Genomic DNA, 5881 nt, shown 5'->3' on the forward strand with positions numbered 1-5881 from the left:
TGTGAGTCAGGATTGGGGTCAATTCCATTTCAGTACAGGAAGTAAATCTACATTCTCATTCAAGAATTGAAAATTGACATTTATTTTCAGAAATAATTGAACACCAATTCGCTTCCTTAATTGACAGAATTGAAATGGAATTGACCCTAGACCTTGTGACCGTGTGTTTCTTTGATTCTGTTTTTCTTTGTGTGTGTCCTTACCAGGATGGAGAGCACGATGGTGAGGAGCACAGGGATCTGCAGGGCGACTGGTATGTCCTTGAGGAGGGCTCGTAGGAACTGGCTGATCCCCTGGCCAAAGTGCTTCAGAGGCTTTGTGAAGAAGGTTGTGATGGTCATAGTGATAGCCTTCAGAGACAGAGAAATAATACATTATCATACTGCATCCTACAGGTCCAGGAAAAAGGCTAAATGTTACACAGTTTAGTCAATTCCATTTCAAATTTTTCATAATGCTCACATGGCAATCATAGACACTGGATTAGATTGATATTGCATTGTTAAAAAGACAGTATATTTTTTTAGTTACAAGTGAAAAACATGGCAATATGTACATTTACATTTGGGCTTACTCAAATAGTTGTGTTAAAGTTGCAAGAGTAAAGTATGGGTGACTATCTTTCGGTCCTGGCCTGTGGAATAGGTTAGGGTCAATTCCATTTCAATGCTGTCATTTCCAGAAGTAGACTGAAAACTGGAAGTGGAATGTCAGTTTACTTCCTGAATTGACTGAATGGAATTTGACTTTCCCTGGTCGCCAAAAATAGGTTAGTTGGTGGTACAAGAAGGATGGGGTTGACCATGAGGACTTCGTAGTGCATCCTACAGGGATCGTCTTGGAGAGTCATGGCACCTCTGTACCAATCTGGGGTACAGGCAGAGAGGAGTAAACAGAAGGCTTCACGACAACATAAACCAATGTGCATTTCCACAGTAAACTTACTGCAACAAAACGGTCAAAATGTGAAAGCCAGAAAAGAGGAGTGACAAGTATTGTATCGTCATGCACCAATGATTATGAAACAATGACGCATCAATTAAATGTACTTTCACATATATTTTTGAGATGAGGAAAATCTGATACCCCTGTGGAAAGATATGTGATGCCAAGCTCAGGTGTTATTTTTCCATTATCTCACCCTTCAAGTTATCCCACCAGTCGATTTTCTTCCTCCCAGTGCATTTTGCGTCGATGGCCTCCATCTTCACCATTTTGTTTTGGTGCTCGGCAAAGGCAATCTGACAGGTTGAGAAAATCCAATAACAGATATGGTGAATTAACATTGTGTATTTCGTGTGCTGGAGGCTGGTCGAGCGGTAGTGCTGCCATCCCCGGGACCACACGCACACAGTTAGAACCCCATTACTATCACTGCTTTTATCCCTCATCTTTCTCCCAATCTCACACAAAAAAATAACCTGTCATAGTCAAGCTCTCCTGGTAAGACTTAGATATTTCTCAAGACATTCCTTGGTGATGTTCCTTAATGTAGTTGGCTTTGAGTTTTGAAGAATAGAGATGGAATATTAGAAATACCTTAAATAGCTTAGTTCTACTTCCTTACCTGCTTATAAACCCCCACAAAAACATTATTTGCAGAAACCTGAAATATTGTTGTAGTGTTTTGCCTCGAAGAACATAAACCAATCCAGAATGGCCACTCTGGCAGTAAAGAAGGAACTTTGTACCTTTTTCTTTCAGATATTTATATTAATTTACTACTAAACATAGAGCACCAGACAGACAGAAAGGGGTAATTAGCATGTGGAAATTTTACAAAATACATGGAAGTGTGAATATTGGCAATTTACCTTGTAGAGATAGAACCAATTCCAGACCAGACTGATGAGAAAGCAATGGCAAAGATTTGCTTGAACTGGACAAACCAGGAGACTGTAGACCACAGCTCATTGCAGATGATGACCACTGTGATTAAGACAACCACAGACACCTGGAAGAGAGAGGTCCTTTAAATAATTGCAATGGCAATGAGAAATATTCCTGACACTGTAATGCCAATGAGTGGTTTCAGTTCTGTCTTGTTTGTCTTGTCTTGAGCGTAAATGACTGTGCTCTGAATCAGATTGGTTTAGTTACAGTGCCAGTCAATAGTTTGGACACACCTACTCATTCTAGGGTTTTTCTTTATTTTTACTATTTTCTACATTGTAGAATAATAGTGAAGACATCAAAACTATGAAATAACACATATGGACTCATGTAGTAACCAAACAAAGTGTTAAACAAATCAAAATATATTTTATATTTGAGATTCTTCAGAGTAGTGACCCTTTGCCTTGATGACAGCTTTGTACACTCTTGGCATTCTCTCAACCAGCTTCATGAGGTAGTCACCTGGAATGCATTTCAATTAACAGGTGTGCCTTGTTAAAAGTTCATTTGTGGAATTTCTTTCCGTCTTAATGCGTTTAAGGAGGAAAGTATTTAAAATAAAATGTTTTTATGTCCTGTTGCTTTTGTATAGGCTAGTGTGATCCATGTGTTCTTGTGTATGAATGACAAAAGACGTTTCCTCCCTGTACAAGAAAAGTTATTTGAATTTCATCCTCATTGCCAGAGTAGCCTACTTTACAAACCGTGTAATCATAAAATGCTTAGGCAAACCACATAAACTACGCATTCTGACCTTTGTGACTGTGTCTATCTCCACACCAAAGGTGTCCTCAAAGTGCATCTCCAGGCCTCGTAGTCATGTGGTTTGAGATCCACCAGGATCTGGCTGAGGACATCGTTCAGTCCCCGTTCTCCAGCTGTCCATTTCCTCCAGAACCTTCTGGATCTCCGCCACTGCTTGCCGAGATTGATGCCAAAGTGAGACTTAGTGGATATCATTCTTGAGATCACTGGGCTGGTGGTTGGAAAGGTATAGAATAGTACAACAAAGTACAGTTGAAATCGTAAGTTTACATAGACCTTAGCCAAATACATTTAAACTCAGTTTTTCACAACTCCTGACATTTATTCCTAGTAAAAATTCTCTGTCTTAGGTCAGTTAGGATCACCACTTTATTTTAAGAATGTGAAATGTCAGAATAATAGTAGAGAGAGAGATTTATTTCAGCTTTTATTTCTTTCATCACATTCCCAGTGGGTCAGAAGTTTACATACACTCAATAAGGTTTTGGTCACATTGCCTTTAAAAAATGTTTAACTTGGGTCAAACATTTCGGGTAGCCTTCCACAAGGTTCCCACAATAAGTTGGGTGAATTTTGGCCCATTCCTCCTGACAGAGCTAGTGTAACTGAGTCAGGTTTGTAGGCCTCATTGATCACACAAGCTTTTACAGTTCTGTCCACAAATTTTCTATAGGATTGAGGTCAGGGCTTTGTGATGGCCACTCCAATACCTTGACTTTGTTGTCCTTAAACCATTTTGCCACAACTTTGGAAGTATGCTTGGGGTCATTATCCTTTTGGAAGACCCATTTGCCACCAAGCTTTAACTTCCTGACTGATGTCTTGAGATGTTGCTTCAATATATCCACATAATTTTCCTCCCTCATGATGCCATCTATTTTGTGAAGTGCACCAGTCCCTCCTGCAGCAAAGCACCTCCACAACATGATGCTGCCACCCCCATGCTTCATGGTTGTGATGGTGTTCTTCTGCTTGCAAGCCTCCCCCTTTTTCCTCCAAACATAACAATGGTCATTATGGCCAAACAGTTCTATTTTTGTTTCATCAGGCCAGAGGACATTTTTCCAAAAAGTCTCCATGTGCAGTTGCAAACCGTAGTCTGGCTTTTTTATGGCAGTTTTGGAGCAGTGGCTTCTTCCTCGCTGAGCGGCCTTTCAGGTTATGTCGATATAGGACTTGTTTTACTGTGGATATATATACTTTTGTACCTGTTTCCTCCAGCATCTTCACAAGATCCTTTGCTATTGTTCTGGGATTGATTTGCACATTTCGCACCAAAGTACATTAATCTCTAGGAAACAGAACACGTCTCCTTCCGGAGCGGTATGACGGCTGCGTGGTCCCATGGTGTTAATACTTGCGTACTATTATTTGTACCGATGAACGTGGTACCTTCAGGCATTTGGAAATTCCTCCCAAGGATGAACCAGACTTGTGGAGGTCTAAAATTTATTTTCTGAGGTCTTGGCTGATTTCTTTTGATTTTCCCATGATGTCAAGGAAAGAGGCACTGAGTTTGAAGGTAGGCCTTGAAATACATCCACAGGTACACCTCCAATTGACTCAAATGATATCAATTAGCCTACCAGAAGCTTCTAAAGCCATGCCATCAATTTCTGGAATTTTCCAAGCTGTTTAAAGGCACAGTCAACATAGTGTATGTAAACTTCTGACCCACTGAAATTGTGATACAGTGAATTCTAAGTGAAATAATCTGTCTGTAAACAGTTGTTCGAAAAATTACTTGTGTCATGCATAAAGTAGATGTCCTAACCGACTTGCCAAAACTATAGTTTGTTAACAAGAAATGTGTGGCGTGGTTGAAAAACAAGTTTTAATGACTCCAACCTAAGTGTATGGAAACTTCTGACTTCAACTGTATATGCACTTTGCATACAGACTGCATACTACATTCCAAAGTGGTAACATACATTTACAAGGTGGATAAGATACAGTGAGGAAGTGTAAAGAGAATCAGTGCATAGATTTAAACCATACCAGGCTAACTTTTTCTCTCTCTTTCAGAAGTTTGGTGAGGAATCCCTTGAACACTGCGTTGCATGATGGCTGCTGTGCAACCAGTGTAATCTTCTTCTTATGCTCCTCAATTTAAAAAAAAAAATGAAGGAAAGTTACAGATGATCACACACCATCTATTTGCCACGGTTTCATAAATATACATTTGAAAAAAAAATGATGTGTGACGTTTAAAATCCGTTTCCAACACTCAACATTAACCTCTCTTTGTAACCCTTCCACTTTGTTGTTGCACTCCGTTACGTCCACTTGATCTGAGTCCTGCATGTATTCCCCTTCTCTTGGTGGGCACATTAGGTTAATTTCTTGCCTGTGAAGATTATTTTAATTTAGTTTTCCGATTAGATTAATATCACGATACAAGGCAGAATTCGTCATGCTTGGTGAATTTTCACACTTCATGATTTTGTTTCATATACTGTAATAGGAAACATGACAAAGAAAAACAACAGCAAAGCAATATTATAATTATTTCAAGTGATGTCACTGTCATGGCACAGAAAGATGCATTACACAGCTGCTTGTACTGTACCTCGGCCGGCTTTCTCATGGACATTATGATTGGATCGTAGTTCTATACGGATCAATCTATTCGTCATCATCCATCTGCCCTTGAGCAACCAGCAACGGGCTGCATACAGCAACAGTGATGGTATGCGTCCTGACAGCACTTGTCGACATCTTCATGTTAATTAAGATGGCTAACATGCTACAGAGAACTCGGGGTTCATGAGCCAGAAACAGACATCCTCAATAAACACTACAGAGCAATAACGTCAATTACAAATTGCTGCATATTTTATTCGAGCTGAGCCGGTGTGATGAGATAACTCGATCCGTTGGAATACGACAATATGAGCGCTTATTTCAGAGAGCGCTCCGTAAGCCACGCCCCAGTAGGCAGAGCTAGCCTTGGGACCAGTATTGCCAACTAATTTTCAGGGTAAGTTGCTAGAGGCAGGTTGATCTGTTGCTAAAAGTTGCTAAATGATATTGTGATGTCATTGCGTGATAACGTAAAACTGCGTCATTACGTAGAATACACAATAACGTTACTCAAATTGACTGGCCATCTTGGCCAAAAATATGATATGACATTTGTTCAGGTACAGACTCCCACTCTTTTCTGTACTTCTGGCTGTACATTTTTTATTGATGTTGTAAGTTCTGTTCAAGATCAAAC

At 39.8% G+C, this 5881-nt stretch overlaps 1 pseudogene; it reads right to left on the minus strand.

Moving 5' to 3' along the window:
• Positions 1-846: 846 nt before the first annotated feature.
• LOC106561130 (chloride channel CLIC-like protein 1) lies at positions 847-5385 on the minus strand (annotated as a pseudogene).
• Positions 5386-5881: the final 496 nt, after the last annotated feature.

Source organism: Salmo salar, chromosome ssa10 (genome assembly GCF_905237065.1).
Source record: "Salmo salar chromosome ssa10, Ssal_v3.1, whole genome shotgun sequence".
NCBI classification, from domain to species: domain Eukaryota; kingdom Metazoa; phylum Chordata; class Actinopteri; order Salmoniformes; family Salmonidae; genus Salmo; species Salmo salar.